Source organism: Lathyrus oleraceus, chromosome 3 (assembly GCF_024323335.1).
Source record: "Lathyrus oleraceus cultivar Zhongwan6 chromosome 3, CAAS_Psat_ZW6_1.0, whole genome shotgun sequence".
NCBI lineage: Eukaryota > Viridiplantae > Streptophyta > Magnoliopsida > Fabales > Fabaceae > Lathyrus > Lathyrus oleraceus.
Genome location: NC_066581.1, coordinates 141,236,526 through 141,254,756, shown reverse-complemented (window position 1 = coordinate 141,254,756; position 18,231 = coordinate 141,236,526).

Genomic DNA, 18,231 nt, shown 5'->3' with positions numbered 1-18,231 from the left:
AGTCACTAGCCCCTGTAGTTTCAAGGTGTTTCATAAATAACCCTTCAGGAATTTGAACCATGCATTACCTCCAGGGCCCTCATAAAATTATTGTTCAATGTTATGTGGTTCTACTTCGAGAAGATCAACCATTAGATAATATTTATGCTTTGTAACTATGGTGTAGTCAAGAATACGACTCTTGAGTAGCAGATGCAGAAAACATGAGATTTCATCTAGTTTCACTTTCATCTCCTTAATCGGGATATACAAGTTGATGTCTCCTCGTGCCACCTCTCTAAAAAAGGTTGTTGTTGAAAAAGTAACTTCAAGCATAAGAGGGGGGTGAATTGTACTATTCAAAGTTCGCAATTTAATTCAAGTTTTTGTTACTTAAAAATCAAGACTGTAAAGCACTCCTGCAATAAAAGCCTAGGTCTTAAATTTAGGTACCCATGTCATCTTGGGTCCTTTATTGTTAGTTGTATAAATATTCTTTTCATTTGTCTTTATACTAGAGACATAAACATTTAATAGAGCAAGTGAAATCTTTATTTTGCGCTCACAATGTTTTTTTTATAAAAGTATGAAGGAGGATGTCCTTCTTTTCTCTCGTAAATTTATTAATAAAACAGAACATGCCATATGACCTTTGTTACAATAGTTGTATTTTAAGGTTTTGCAATGAGAGGTGGATTTAGCAATACAAATGTTACTAAAGTTCTACTATCATTTTTGGGTTCATAACCGAGACCAACTTTATTGTAAGAAACTTTTTGATTTCCCAACTGAAGATTCAAGTTATCTCTTCCTTTGGTGAACTTAACAAATGACTTTTGAAAATCGCAAATTTCATTTTTCAAAGTATCACCTTTGTTGCACTTATCAGATTCATCCTCTTCGTTTAAAGTGGAAAAGTTTTGAACTGTATCATTTTATATTTCTCTAAGGATTTATTTTCTTTCTCAAGGTTTTTTATTTTTAAGTTCAAGAGAAGAAATAATATCCTTCGATACACACAATTTGTTTCAGTTTTCTTGGTTCTTTTGTTAGTTTCTTACAAATGCAAAAAAGATCGTGATAGGAAAAATAAGAAGTTACCTCATCATCTTGATGATTTTCCATGAGATAGATGTTAGTTTTCCTCTTCATTGTCTAAGGATTTCATATTGTTATGTTCTCATACTATGTAAGCTTTCTTGGCCTTTTTCTAAAGTTTCTTAGATTTCTTTTTATTTGTCTTTTAGCTAAGGGATAATTTGGCCTAATGTGCCCTTTCTTTCCACACTTGTAGCAAGTGGGGATAAATGAAATTTTTTCCTCATCTTCCTATTTTTGTTGTTTCTCATGATTTAGAAATATTTTTAAGTTCTTTACTATAAGATACATGTCACCATCTGAGTTGGACTATTCGAATTTGAGTGTTAGACTTTTGCTTTTCTTTTCTCCTTCCTCATCTATGGCAAGCCTGTTTAATTATATTTCGTGTTCTTGTAATTTCTCAAACAGAGTATGTATGTGTGTGTATCTATAATTTCTAGATCCCTAGATACTCAAATCATAGTCAATGTAGGTTTCTAGTTACAGTTTAAACATCTAAGAGTTTTCACAACTAGTTCTTCATTTGAAAATGTTTTTCCTAGAGTTCTCATGTGGCTCATGATATGTGTAAATCGTGTTTGCATCTAATTTATGTTCTCTTTAGGTTTCATCTTGAAAATTTTATACTAATAGGTTAATGATCCCAACCTTGCCCTCTTTACACAAATAGTTACTTCATGGGTAATTTGGAGGATGTCCCACATTGCTTTTATCAAGACCAAGAGTGGCGGTGATGACCATTTTTGCTTTCAAACTGCACTACACATTTTCTTTATCATCTTTGGTCCAATTATTTCCAGTTTTGTTCACTACAACACCATCAGTATGATGTGTATGAACATAAACTTTCCTTCACAACTTTTTAAATACCACAATCCATCTCTTATATGGAAAACTCCATTTTACATTTTCAATAAATATACCCTTATCCATTAAAGGATGGTGGTTTATTTAGTGAATAGATTGAAGTTGTTTTTCCTCATGGGATGATTAGTCTTTAATATGAGTTAGGATCTGATGTCACTTGTTGAACAAGTGACTTCAAGCACAAGAGTGAGGTGAATTGTGGTATTAAAAATTCGTAATTAAACTTAAGTTTTTGTTACTTAAAAGTCAAATTACGTTAATATTAAGATTATAGTGAAAAGCAACAAAAATTAAAGTTAATATAATAAAGGACAAAAATAAAAGATAAGGGTTAGAGAGATTACACCAATGATTTATCCAGGTTTGGTCGAAAGTTAACCGACTTTTATCCCCATGAGATCTTCTTAAGATTTTGACCATAAACTTGAACTTTTACAGGTTATATCCACAAACCTTTGATACAAACAGATCTAGAGACTTTACAGTGACTTATCCCTAACAAAAAGAAAGTCTTTTCACAAGTTGAACTAACGAGCTAATTAGATTTTTCCATGCTAATCTCAATAACCAAACTAAAATTTTCCAGGCTAAGTCCTAGAACCAAACAAAGATTTTTAGAATGGTTAATCTCAATAACTAAACTCGATTTCTCAAGAATATCTCACTCTTGAGAGTAATAACAATGGAACGACACTAGTATAAATTATTCCTCACAGATAGTTTTCACTCACAATGCACTAAGGTAACTTTGGTGAAAGAAAATATTTAGAGAGACAACAAAGAGAGATAAATTCCAAAGAACTAGAGAAATTTGGAATTCTTGTGTGAAATAAAGAGGAGAGAGAATAATTGGCTAAAAAGGAAATAATCCATGAGCCAATTAACTAATCTAATTAATTAGGCCATAAGCCCAATCGATTAGATACAAAAAAATAATAGATTATTTTAGCCCATTTTGGAATGTTTAGATATAGAGTCGTTACTAATCATTAATACGCTACCATAATTAATTATATAATTGATTTCGCTTCTTCTAACCGATTAGCTTTAGGATATAATCGATTAGATAGTTCAAAAGTTGCTTTTAATGAAGTTGACAATTTCCTAATCAATTGGCTAAGGCTTGAAAACATTTTTAGGTATTTTGATAGTTAAAATGAGTGTGTGTGTGTGTGTGTGTGTGTGTGAGAGAGAGAGAGAGAGAGAGAGAGAGAGAGAGAGAGAAGAGAGAGAGAGAGAGAGAGAGAGAGAGAGAGAGAGAGAGTGTGTGAGAGAGAGAGAGAGAGATAAAAAAAAGAGTGAGAGAGAGAGAGAGAAAGTGTATGTGTATGTGCATGTGTGTGTGTGTGCATATCTGTGTGTTTCCTAAGTATCTTAGGAGATACTCTCTTACTTTCAGAAGACTCTGGTTACTCAAACAGATACGATTAGGCTAGCTTTCACACTTTCTTTCTTTCATAATTCTAAAGATTTTAAATTCCTTCGCCAGATACATTGATCATATAAAAACTTTAATGGAACCTTGAGTCTCCGTCCTGATGAGGCTTGAGGTATCTTCAAGTTAATCACCATCATAAAGGAGTTGGAAAGATGTTACCACCGATTTTAGGAATTATTAGTGTTGTCGTCATCAAAATACTTTTGAGGTTTGTCGATAGAACTATTAACTTTATGCCTGCAAGCATATAGATCCAAAATTTTCACCAAGCAATGATCATCTACGCTAAAACCTATGGTGTCAAGGTCATATAGATTATTGTCTCGAATGACATTTATGAAAAATTGTTTATTTGGAGTAGTTAATTTTATGAATTTTTTGTCGTTACTTATATATTTCAGTTTCCCATCTTGAAATTAAAAAAAAAGAATAATTAGAACTTTCACTCTCCTCCAAAACTTCAACCTCCACCTCAATCTCACGAGGATGAGGTTGTAGTTTGCAAATCCAATTATATTTGCTCAAATTTTACATTGATGCTCAAGTCGGGTAGAGACAGTGGTTAAGTCTGTTTTATTCCTTGCACGAGTTCAGCATACTATTCTTATCCATTATTGAAAATTGACAAATACTACATCTAATCTTATATATAAGCAAATTTACAAAATCTTTAAAGAAGTCATCTAAATACATTTAAGCCATACACTATTTCTATTTTTACCATTACTTTTTATTTTGGAAACTTGAAAAACACGAGGCTATAAAAATAAAAATAAAGAGTAGTAATATTTGGAATAGTAAAATTGAATGTAATAATGAGAGAAGATTTTACTTATATTTAACAACATTGAATTTTATTTTGTTGGTTATGAGATTGAAGAGAGTATACATAAACTACTAATCAACAAAATTTACACCAATCAACACACATTCTAATAATATTCATATTATGAAATCTAAATACATGTCAATATGTTTGTTTGGTTTATAAAATCCGAAGACATGCAGTGCGATTTTTTTCAAAATTTATAATATGGATGCTACATGTAACTTATGCAATAAATCAAAAAAGCATTATTATAGAAAACACATATAATGACAGTTGTGAAACACATACAATGACAATTTCACGTCTATTGTTAGGTAGTGTGTGATTGTATGTATGTTGGTTTTCACAACGAGCGAGTGATTGTGGTTATAAGTTAGGTAGCATGCTACTTACAATAATGGATAAAGAAGACAACCGTTGTGAAATAATTTATAGGTTTTGGGTTCAAATCCCAACAACGTCATTTTTGCATTATATTATTATGCATAGTGCTCTACTTATAACAACGGTTGAATTAAAAACCATTGTGATATTATTTATTTATTTAGTATATATTTTTCAATTTTACAGTATTCTCAAATTTTTAACCTTAATATTTTGAATCGTATCAGACCAGAAACAAGAATACACCCAATTGTGAATTGAATTAGACCAAATTTTGTATTACACCAATGACACAATTCCATTAGGAACCAAAAATTGTATATTACATCAAAGCCAAAATGACACAAAATAACCTACCATGTACACATCATTATATCAAATAATATTACCTTGTTGTCTTTGTGTCTTGACTTTAAATACCTATATTCAAATAATATAGTTGTTAGAAAATAATATCATTAGAAATTATAACATACAATAAATTATGAATGAAGAATATAAAATACTTGTTAATTTTCCCATATGCCTTCTTGATGATCGTTACAAATAACATGTAGATCATCTCTATCAACTTCTTCATATAAAGTAGGCATTTGTGTTGCATAAGAAGGAGTGGAAGAAATATCAAAACTTGCACCATCACTATGAGAAATATGTTTTCCTTTGAGAATAATTGACCATCTCTTTGATAAGTCTGCAGAGTCTGTCACATAAAAAACTTGTTTTACTTGAATAGCCATGATAAATAGTCTGTTGTTATAAGTTGTCTTGCCAAGGTCAATTCGTGTGAATCCTAACTCGTCAATTTGTACACCATTGTTATTGGGAACCCACTTGCATTTAAATAAAGGCACGTTGAAAATAACATAATCAATCTCTAGAATCTTCTCAATGACACCATAGAACGCGGTGGTTGCTAAAATATGATTCTTATCTTGCGAACTAGAGAAATACATGGATTCAACCTCAACCATACCCTTACAATTTTGTCTTGTACTTTGATCATCTTTTGCTTTTATATAAAAGGAAATTAGAAATGTCATATGTCGTTCAAGTTATCACAATAAATTTTGGCATGTATGACAAACATTAAATTGTCTAGGATGGACCATCATCATTAGAAATCCTCTTATTAAACCAACTTATAAATTCCTTGTTATGTCACGTCAACAACCACTTGTCATTCATTCGAGGATACTTTTTCTTTATAATTGTTTTGTGAATAGTTATATAAGGTCCAACTACACTAAGATTATTCAATATATATAAATGTGCTTCAATTACTACATCTCATCCATTGACTTAATATTTAAACCTTGAGTACATCTACCTTCAAATTTGTCAGCATGACGAGACTTTGGAATTCCAATAGACTATTCTTTCGATAAATAGTTTGAATAAAATTCAAGAGATTTTTTTGTGATGTACCTTTCAACGATCAAAGCTTTTGGTCGGTGATGATTCTTAGTATATCATTTAAATATTTTTTTATATCGCTCTATAAGATACATCCACCTTAAATAAATTGGACCATAAAATCTGATTTATCTGACTAGATGAACAAGTAAGTGAACAATAATGTCAAAAAATGATGGAGGAAAATACATCTCCAATTGACACAATATTATTGTGGTCTCATCTTCTAATTCATCTAATTTTTTGAAATCAATAACTTTATTACATATGGCATTGAAGAATAAGTACAATCTAATTATAGTTACTCTTACAATTTTTGGAAGGATACCACAGATAGCCATTGGTAGAAGTTGTTGCATCAAGACATGGAAATCATGAGATTTTAAGCCATTTAACTTGATATTTTTCAATGATACAAGTTTCTTGATGTTTGATGATTAGGCTTGGGAAACTTTGATACCATGCCAACACTCGCAAAAACTTTTCTTTTCTTTTTTTAGATAGAGTGTGACATGTCGGAGGCAAATAAGAACTTTTTCCTTTATCTTCTGGAGCCAACTATTTTCATATACCCATCTCCACAATATCTAAACGGGAATTCTTATTATCTTTACTCTTTCCTGGAATGTTTAGAAGTGTTCCTATCAAACTATCACACACATTTTTCTCCACATGCATCACATTAAGACAATATCTTACATCGAGTCTAGACCAATATGGAATATCAAAAAACACCTATCTCTTTTTCCAAATATTTCTCTCAGCATGACCATCTTTATTCTTTCCAAAGAAAATAGTAAGGTGTTCTTGTCGTTGATAAACTTCATCGCTAGTTAAAGGTTTATGAGCGCTCTCAAACTCATGTTCTCCATTAAAAACCTTCCATAATTTAAGATAAGGATGATTGAGTTTTAGAAATTTCCAATGCCCAAGGTAAACTGTCTTTTTTCCAAACTCAAGCTGATGAAAATAGGTATCAGATTCACATATAGGACATGCTTTATGTCCTTTGACACTATATCCAACCAAATTACCATATGTAGGAAATTCGTTGATTGTTCAAAATAACATTTCACGCATCTTAAACTTTTCACCAGAATATGCATCATCAATGTCAACACCTTTATCCTATAAAAGTTTCAAATCCTCAATTAATGGACTTATATAAACATCTATGCCGTTTCCAGGTTGTCTTGGTCCATAAATCATACTTAACATCATATACATGCACATCCAATGATATAGGTTGTAAATCGTGAGAAGAATAGGCCACGAAGAATGGTTAGTACTCAGATTACTAAAGGGGTTCATTCCATTTATGGCAAGCCCAAGCCTAAGGTTTCTTGGCTCAATGCCAAAATCCAGAAACAATGAATCAATTATCTTCCATTGCAAAGAATCAACTACATGGCAAATTTTTTCATCATATTTTATTTCATCTGGATGCCATATACTATTCTTTGTGTCATTCTCATTATCAAGAAGTATCTTTAATCTTAAAATTATTGGAAAGTACCATAACACTTTAGCAAGAGGACACTTCTTACTAACAATGTCATTGTCATCACCATTATTGTTCTTCAACTTGTGGTGCGACTCACTACATTTTGGACATTGATCCAAATTTTCATAATACTTCATGTATAGTATGCAATCATTAGGGCATGCATGTATTTTGACATACTCAAAACCCATTGTACACAATGTCTTCTTGGCCTCGTAATAATAATCCGACAAATTCTTATCTTCTGGTAGCATTTGTTTAAACAAATCAAGCAATTTTGTGAAACTTTTATCCGACCACCCACCTTTTGTCTTCAGATTAAACAATTTTAACAACACAGACAATCATATAAAATGGGTGCATCCCTTATATAAAAGTGCATCTTTGTTGCTACATAAAGTATCATAAATATGGGCTTTCATATAATATGATTCTCCAATATCACAGATCGTATCTTTTAGTCGATGATCCATATCTTCATCATCTTCATCCATTTGTGACATTGTATTTCGATTATTATCCACTTCTCCATGCTACATCCATGTTGTATAATTTTGACATATTCCATCATAACATATGTGATGTAATATTTCTTTCTTTGACCGTTTTTTTATATTCCCGCAAACAACACAAGAACAATAAAAGATGCCATTATTGTCAAGAACTTTTTTTTTTGGCAAATTCAAGGAATTCAATAACTTATTTCTCATACATCGGACCTAATATATCAACTTTCATCCAACTACGATCCATAACAAATTCTGAAATTTATATCAAAAGACAAATTTGAATGGAACATTAATACTAGACACACAACATCCTAATATGATTATATGCATATGCATATCCAACACCATAACCTAAAGCATATTCACAAAATCTGAATAAAACATGAACATTGTAACATGAACAATACACATGACAATGTGAATACACACAACATCCTAATATCATTTATCTATTAAAAAAATAAATCAACAACCCTAGAGAAGAACATAAACATTCAAAAGCATCAGAGAGAGAGAGAATGGTAAATAACCCTATCGAAGAACATAAACATTCAGAAGCGTCAAAGGGAGATGTTAGAAGAGGTAACGATCTAAAAGGGGTGGGGGTTGAATAGATTGCCTAATGAATTTTTTCTTCTTAAAATTTTATTTTGAAAGTTATTTTTCTATGGCAAGTGAAAACGAATTTGGATCGAATCTCGTCTATCAGAACCGTTATTGGTGGAAAGATATGCGTACAAACTATAATATAAAGTATGCTAAAGATGACAAAATCCAATCCAAAAGTTCAATATAGTTTGTTTCAATATAAACCCCACTTAACATAAATTATTTCCAATGAGAAGTAAAAATAAACTTGACAGAGTAATTTTGTCAAACACTTGGTGTGCAATACACCAAGCTTGATTCTCTTTGTGTTTAAGTTACAATAAATTAATTTCAATGGTTTAGATTTCAATCGTTTTACACAAATAGTTTTAAACACTTCAACACATCCAAAATTTCCATAAATTCAAACTACACACTAAGTATGATCAAAATCTAAAAATAAATTTGAGAGAGAGAGAGAACATCAAGATTTGTTTAGGCAGTTCCCAAATTGTCATCACTATGGGCACGTCTGTCCTCAATTCAAAATTGAATAGAGATATTGTAATTAACCTTAGCAATATCAATTTACAAGAGAAGTAGTAGAAATTCAAACCCTAAACCCTATGTTTAATGTTAATCATAGCTCATTCTCTATCCTTGATCTTAGCAAGATCAAGTCATATAAGATCTCCAATATGATCCTTCAGTTACCATTACTCTTTTGACTGAACATTATGTTCTTCAAAGCTTTCATTCAGCTGAATCCAAATTGCAAAATCTTGTCCCAAGCCTTTCATTTTAACCTCTGGTTACCGTTACTCCTTTACAAGAACCCCCGTTCTTCAGAGCCTTCGCTTCGCTGAATCTAAGTTAACAAGGGTTGTGCAAAAAACTCCAAATTAACCCTTGATCTTGGAGTAAAAACCCTAACGATTTTATCCTCGAAACCCGCAAAGAAAACCTCAACCCAATTTGATTACACAAACCTAAATTAGACATTATCAAAATTTTCTTCCCAACAAACAATCATAAATGATTATGTGTAGTTGATGAATGCGTCAAGAGAGGTTAAAGATGATGAAAATTCTTTGTGTCTTTCAGGTTTCAATTACTTAAAAATGATGCATGAATGCGTATTTATATGTATGTGTGAGTGTAGAAAAGAAATGAGTAAAACATTTTTTTAGCCAAAATGCAATTTTAAAATTTGGTACAAAATGTATTGACTCTAAAATGAAATGAGTCAATACATCAGCTGAATGAGCCAATACGAAATCAAATAGAGTTAATACATTAGAGGCAGTAGACAATTTGTAAAGAAAAAGTTTCAGGATGAGTCTACTCCAAACACGGGAGAGTTGACTCATTCGCTCAATGTATCGACCCATTTCTCCTTTGTATCGACCCATTAGAAGCAGCGACAAATCTTTGAAAAACATCTTTCAGATTGAGTCGACCCAAACAAGAACGAGTCGAACCATTCATAGGATGTATCAACCCATTTATCCTTTATATCGACCCATTTGAGGTAGTTTTGAATTCTTTGAAAATCCACTCAGTGTGTATCAACCCATACTCAACATGTATCGACCCATGCATGTCTTTTGTGAAAAACTCATATTTTAGCATGTGATGACTTATGTAATCTAGTCTTACATGTTTTACTATGACGATGATGCACATTTAAGATTGTAAAGTCCAAATACACAAAGATCTAACCTACCAAGTTTTGACATCATTCAAAATACTATCTAAGAGAATATTACACTCACATAATCCCTCTGTTTGATGATGGAAAAATATACTAGGAACTCTTGTTGTCTTTTGCAAAGTTCCCCCTGAATATGTGCATCATAAACCTTGTGTTTCCCCCCTTTTGACAACATCAAAAAGAGATAAAGACAGAAAAACGTGAGAAGCATCATGAATCATTACACAACAACATATAGAATTAAACATACTCAAAGGCGTTGCAAAGATTAAATGAATCAATTAAGACAAACACTCACATGAAATTATGTCTTAATTGAAAAATACAACTAAATCATAAACACACAACCAAGTATAGCAATATAATATTCAATTCACAATTGTCATAAAAGGTTGCAACATAAGAATTCAATAAACAAAAGGACATGAAAGCATAAATGCATTTTTCATGCAATGGAAAAGATACATAATGTTAGGTTGTCTGTTTTGTGATTTGCAGCATTTTGTTGAAACAAGTGAAATAGAAAGATGTTGGACAAGATGTCTTGACATGCTTGTACGACATCATGGCGTGTTGTGGTTTTACATTCTTGGAAGATTTGTTTTTTAGCATGAGATTAGTGAAGATTCTTTGATGATTTATTTCACGCATTATGCGGTTCAAAGGGCTTTTTTAGAAGCTTAAAGACCGGTTCTAGCTGTGCAATGTTTCCTAAGTATTAGTGTCAAAACATTTAAGGAAATATTATATTTGATTTGATTCTGCAGAAGATTATGCAGAACGGATGTCAAAACATTTAAGAAAACATTAGATTTGATTTAATTCTGCAGAAGATTGTGCAGAATGGATGTCAAAACATTTAAGGATACATCATATTTAAGTTGATCAGATTTGATGTGATTTTATTTGTTATGGATATGTTGATTTTTTAGCCCGAAGCCCATACTATTCTAGGTCTATTTAAAGGATGATTCTAAACCTAAGAAAATAACTAAGTTGCGTATGTAATAGTCTATGTTAGGGTTTAGTTTGTTCATTATTATTTGTGAGCCATTCTTGTATCACTTAGATGATTGAATTGGACAAAGTTTTTTGAGTTATAATTGTGAATCACTCATGAGATTTTAAGCAATAGTGGATTTTGTTTCATTGTAGGTGTGTATTCTGTTTATTGTTAGAAGTTGTTATCACTGTTGTGTGATTAAAGGTAAATGAGAAGGGTCTAATATCTAGGAGAGTCTTAGATAAAAATTCCAACGGTAGTGATTAGATGAGAAGTTTGTAAAATCAGAGGTTGTTTAGAACTTCAAACTAATACTATTATAGTGGGTTTACTTACTGGCTTGGATGCCCCCAGATGTAGGTGATGTTGCACCAAACTAGGTTAACAATTGATTTGTGTTATTTACTTCCTGGTATTTACTTTAACACTATAATTGTTTCTGGTGTGACATGTCATAATCCTGGTGTGGTGACATCGTATACGACATCTATTATTTGCATACTTGTTTCTGGTGTGACATGTCTTAATCCTAGTGTTGTGACATTGTATACGACATCTGTTATCTGTGTACCCGAATTTCAATTGGCATCAGAGCAGGCACCCTGTTCTATTTTGGGTGAGCTCTAGGGAGATAATTTCTAGTACTATGGACAAGGAAGGAGGATTTATCAACATACCACCTATTCTGGATGGTATCAACTATGATTACTGGAAGGCACATATGATGGCATTTCTAAAATTTATGGATAACATAACCGGGAAAGCAATTATCAAAGGTTGAGAACATCATGTGGTGCAAGACAAAGATGGGAATGATACAACTAATTTGAAGCCTGAAGAGGACTGGTCTAAGGACAAAGATGAACTTGCTCTTGGAAACTTCATCGCCTTGAATGCCTTATTCAATGGAGTTGAAAAAAATATATTCAGGTTAATAAATACTTGTACTATGGAAAAAATGCATGGGAAATCCTCAGAACCACTCATGAAGGCACATTAAAAGTAAAAATCTCAAAACTTCAACTTCTCACCACCAAATTTGAGAATCGCAGGATGAAAGATGATGAGTGTATTCATGATTTTCACATGAATATTCTTGATATTGCCAATTCATCTAGTGCCTTGGGAGAGAAGATGTCAGAGGATAAACTTGTTAGAAAAATCTTCAGGTCTTTGTCTAAGATGTTTGACGTGAAGGTCAAATCTATTTAAGAAACACAAGACATTTGCAACATGAAAGTGGATGAGCTTATTGGGTCACTTCAAACTTTTAAATTGGCTATCAATGATAGATCTGAAAAGAAGAACAAGAGCATAACTTTTATCTCCAACACTGAGGATGAAGAGGATCAATGTGACTTGGATATTGATGAAGGAATTTCCAATGACGTTCTGCTTCTTGGGAGGAAATTCAATAAGGTGTTGAAGAAAATAGATAGGAAGTTAATATTTATGTCAAGAACATGTCATTCGACATCAGTAAGAACAACGATTCTCAGAGAAAAGCAAGAACATAGGAAAATCCCAATTAAGGAAAAGGTATTTTGTGTCATGAATGTGAGGGTTTTGGTCACATTAGATCAGAATGTCCCATGTATCTCAAGAAATAAAAGAAGGGTTTGTCTGTTTCTTGGTCTAATGATTCTGAAGGTGAAACTGATGATGAAACTTCTAAGCATGTTACAACTTTCACTGGTATATATGAATATGATTAAGATTTATGTGATAAGGATGTCTCTTATGAAGAATTGTATGCTTCCTACAAAGAGCCTTCTGTCAGAATCGAAGAGGTTTGGAAGATAGGAGAAAAGTAGAAGAGAATCATAACTCAACTACAGGCTGAAAAAGATAAACTTTCATATACTTTCACTGATCTTGAAAATAAGGTAACCCTTTTGAATTCTAAACTTGAAAACATGACCAAATCAGTAAGAATGTTGAACAATGGATCTGATATGTTAGATGAAATTCTTCAAGTTGGAAAAGGGGCTGGAAACTTAAAAGGTATAGGTTTTGATTACCAATCTCTGAAAGTAAAAAACCCATGATGTTCGACCAAATGTTACAACATCCTATGAGACATCAGGAAACCCAAACTAAAGTCAAGTTTTTGCCTTGGAATATCATTACTGTGGTAAATATGGACATATAAAGCCTTTATGTTATAGACTGTATGGTTATCCAAAACATCCAACATATCCTAGGGGTGATCATGTGATGATTAAAACTAGAAATGAATGGAAACATATGGTTGTTGATACTTGTGTTATAGCCCATTCTACTTTTCGAGCTTAACCTAGAGAAGACTGGTACTTTGACAGTGGATATTCTAGACATATGATAGGTGTCAAGAAGTATTTAGTGGATATTAAGTCTTATTCCACCAGTTTTGTCACTTTTGGTGATGAAGGTAAAGGTGAAATTAAAGGGATAGGAAAGTTACTGTATACTGGACTTCCTAGACTTTATGATGTTCTTCTTATAAAAGGATTGACTTCTAATCTGATCAGCATTAGTCAGTTATGTGATCAAGGTCTAAAGTTCAATTTTACCAAGTCAGAATGTTTGGTTGCCAATGAGAAGAATGAAGTTCTGATGAGGGGGTTATGTCTAAAGACAACTTCTATTTATGGGTACCACAAGAAACTACTTATTCTTCCACATGTTTGATGTTTAGGGAAGATGAAGTCAGGTTGTGGCACCAGAAGCTTGGACATATGAATCTCAAAGGTATGAAGAAGATTATGTCTGAAGAAGATATTAGAGGTCTACCAAAACTAAAAATTAAGGAGGGTAAAGTTTGTGGTGAGTGTCAAATTGGGAAGCAAACCAAGATGTCACACCCGAAGTTGCAACATCAGACTACTTCCAGAGCTCTATAACTTCTTCATATGGACTTAATGGGGCATATGCAAGTTGAAAGTATTTGTGGAAAGAGGAATGTATATGTGGTTGTTGATGATTTTTCAAGGTTTACTTGGGTGAATTGTATCAAAGAAAAATCAGACACTTTTGAGGTATTCAAAGGCCTTTGTTAACGTCTTCAAAGAGAAAAGGAAAGTGTGATTGTTAGAATCAGGAGTGACAATGGGAAGGAATTTGAAAATGAAAAATTCTATGAATTTTTTTCTTCTGAAGGTATTGGTCATGAGTTATCATCTCCCATCACTCCTCAGCAAAATGGAGTTATAAAACATAAGAACAGAACATTACAAGAATCGGCTAGAGTCATGCTTCATCCAAAAAATCTTCCTTATCATTTTTGGGCTGAAGCAATTAACACTGCTTGCTATATCCACAATCGTGTTACTATGAGAGATGGTATATCATGTACTCTCTATGAATTATGGAAAGGAAGGAAACCTATTGTTAAACATTTTCATGTGCTTAGGAGTAAATGCTACATTCTGGTTGTTCATGAACAGAGGAGAAAGATGGATCCCAAAAGTAATGAAGGGATATTTCTTGGTTACTATACAAATAATAGAGCTTACAAGGTATTTAAATCCAGAACCAAGGTTGTGATGGAATCCATTAATGTTGTGGTTGATGATTCAATTATTATGAAAGGGACTGATGTCGATGAAGATGTTGGAACATCATCTCAGCAGACTGATGCTTCAAAAAATATGGAAGACATTGAGTCCAACATTGAGCCAGCAAGGACTGAATTAGATAACCCTCAAGCCAATAAAGGTCCCTCTATTAGAATTCAGAAAGATCATCCAAAGGAACTTATCATTGGAAATCTTAATGAAGGGATCACTATTGGATCTAGAGATGTGATATCCAATGTTTGCTTTGTCTCAGAGTTTAAACCTAAAAATGTGAAGGAGGCCTTGATTATTAAATTACAGATCAATGATATGCAAGAAGAATTAGGACAATTCAAAAGGGATAAAGTATGGGACCTAGTTCCTTGGCCTGAATGGATGAATGTTATTGGCACAAAATGGATTTACAAGAACAAATCTGATGAAAATGGAATTATGACCAGAAACAAGGCTAGGCTTGTTGCTCAAGGATACACTCAAATTGAAGGGGTTGATTTTGATGAGACTTTTGCATCTGTTGCTCGTCTTGAATCTATAAGATTGCTCTTGGGAATGGCATGTATGCTAAAATTCAAGTTATTCCAGATGGATGTGAAAAATGCCTTCTTGAATGGGTACTTAAATGAAGAATTATATGTTGAACATGTTGGTGTAAGCCCTAGAGGCCAATACTTTTGGTACTTGTATCGAATTATTTATTAATAATAAAAGGCTTTTTCTTTATTATGTTTGTTTAATAAAGTCCCTAGAATAGCTAGTCTGTTTAATGTATCAAGTATGACTTAATCATGAGATCACATTAAACATAAGGACATTATTCTTAAAATATCCATAGTCAAGCTTTATTGTGAAGTGGGATAACATTAAAGCATTAAGACTATTATGTATATAGACTGATGATCACATCTCATGGATCATGGATAAGGAGTTATCAAGTCTTAAACATAGGTATGAATATTAAGAGTAATATTTATACCGGATTGACCCGCTATGAGAATACTATATAGAATGTTATGCAAAGTGTCATAAGTTATTCTCATGGTGATAATGGTGTATACCACTCTTCGACCTGAAACCACTATGGACCCTGGATGTAGAGTCGAGTGCTTTATTACTGATCAAACATTGTCCGTAACTGGATAACCATAAAGACGGTTGATGGGTACTCCACGAAGCATGCTGAGGGACATGAGTGACCTAGATGGAATTTGCCCATCCTGCGTAACAGGAGAAATGTCTATGGGCCCAATATTGAACTGGACAAGGATGACACGATCTATGCCTTGTGTTTAATATAGACATAAGGGCAAAAGGGTAATTATACACATAAGTATTATCACGGAAGGAATTGTCAGATCACATGACATTTTCGTGTCTTGGGTAACAGTGATGTGTTGCTAGATACCGCTCATTGTTTATTATGTTAAATACATGATTTAATATAATTACCAATGTCACGAAAACCTAAAGGGTCACACACAAAGGACGGATTGATGAGAGATAGAGTAACTAAGGAACACCGTAAGGTACGGTGCACTTAAGTGAGTTGTAGAACATCGTAAGGTACGGTGTACTTGAGTAGAATACGAAATATGGTAAGGTACCATGGGCTTAAGTGATTTTGGGCATATTATAAGATATGGGCCAAAATACACTTAAGTGGACTTTTTAGCTTGAAGCCCACACAAGTGGTTCTATAAATAGAACCCTTGTGCAGAAGCATTCATTGCGGTTGCATTATTTTCGTTTTCTCTCTCTCTCTCTCTCTCTCTCTCTCGCTCACTCAAAGCCTTCATTCGTACCAGCTAGCACTGAGATTGAAGGAATCCATTCGTGTGGACGGAGTAGAGACGTTGTCATCGTTCAACGTTCGTGATCGCTCCGTGGATCTGCATCAAAGGTTTTGATCGTCACAAGAGATCTGCACCAAAGGTTTCAATCGTCACAAGAGGTAAATATTCTATCACTGATCATGACCATTCATAAGGATCTCTAAAGGAGAAAATTTTAATTTCCGCTGCGTTTTGGATCGCAATTCTCCTTCAGTGGTATCAGAGCCACTTACGAAACCATGAATCAGATAGTTGTTTATTTTCTATATTAATATGACTAAAAGACAGAATGAATCAATTAATTAAACGGGTAATTAAATTTGGCATCATGAGTGTACGAGTTGGATGATTGATGTTGACTATGCTTCGGAACTGACATTAGTATGGTGAAGCAGCGATACACCGATTGTCCATAGGTTACGCAATTGAGACCGATCAACTTATATACGATATAAGTAATCCTAATGCAAAATATGATATATATGATATACTGTTTCTGTTTCGTTCATTCAAACACTAAATGGTTGTTTTCCTTTGAGCGATCAATGGTCATTTGCTTCGGAATCCGACATTAGTATGGTGAAGCAATGACCTGTTGATCAATCATACTGAATCAACAATCGAGGTGTGTTTGACGGTCTGAAATTGGTGCATTAGGGTTAGTGACGGCGCAAGGGTTGTGTCGTCAAGAAGTTGTGAATTAAGGGCTTGTTGGAACACATCTGTTGACTGTTTCAAAGCGGTGGTTTTTGGCCGCGTGACGATCGTCATGGACTTGTGACGATCGTAACAAGCTGGACGTGACGGACGTCACGTGCTTTGTGACGGTCGTCACATTCACAGATCCAGAATTCTAGGCGTTTCTGTTTTTGGCTGCGTGACGTTCGTCATGGGCCTGTGACGGTCGTAACATGCTTGTGACGGTCGTCACACTCACAGAGTCAGAGTTCTCGGGGTTTCTGTTTTGTGACTGCGTAAGAGTTGTGTCGATGCAAAAGGACGCCGATTTCAAATGAATTGTTCATTAAAATTTTCGGCCGCTGACCGGGCAGCGGACCCCCGGCTAACTCTGCGTAGTGTGATCGGTCGTCGAAATTTGATTTGGTTTTAAGTAATTAAAGGAATTAAAATTAATAATAATAATGTGTTTATTATTATTGCCTTGTGGTGATCAGTTATGGCCTTAGTTATCCTTTATCTTGTTTTGGGTTTTAAAATACGACTTGCGTGTTGTGCCTCTCCTTTTAATCTCTTAATGTAACTTCTTTTCTCATCTCAATCTCTCGTATGTAAAACGAGTTCTTCTGTAATGTAATGTTATGAAGAAAGAGAAGAATTCAATATCAAAGGAGGACAATGTTATGAAGAAAGAGAAGTATTCAATATCAAAGGAGGACAACCTTGAAGATCTTGCTTGGAGAAGCTTAGATCGTTATTAGGTTAGCTTAGGTTCTCTCATTGGCTTGGGAGAACAATTGCGCTAGGGCCCATAACTGTTTCATTATGTATGTTG